This window comes from Polyodon spathula, chromosome 20 (genome assembly GCF_017654505.1).
Source record: "Polyodon spathula isolate WHYD16114869_AA chromosome 20, ASM1765450v1, whole genome shotgun sequence".
Classification (NCBI taxonomy): Eukaryota; Metazoa; Chordata; class Actinopteri; order Acipenseriformes; family Polyodontidae; genus Polyodon; species Polyodon spathula.
The window spans coordinates 2,163,800-2,164,048 of record NC_054553.1 but is presented as its reverse complement, the minus strand read 5'-3'; positions in this window follow the sequence as shown (position 1 = coordinate 2,164,048).

Here is a 249-nt window from a genome sequence, read left to right as displayed (position 1 = left end):
TTGTAAAAGAATCGTCTGTTTACTAAAGTTTAGTTTTATTTACGTCCATTTAACATTGTTCAATCAAAATAAATGCAAAAACAATAAATTATATATATTATATGAGGGCTAGATATATATATATATTTTATAATATATATTTAATTATATATATATATAAATATATATATATATCTATATGTTATAGATTTATTTTTTCTTACAATGCACAATTAAATGTTAATTAGAATGTTAATATTGTTGTGTTGC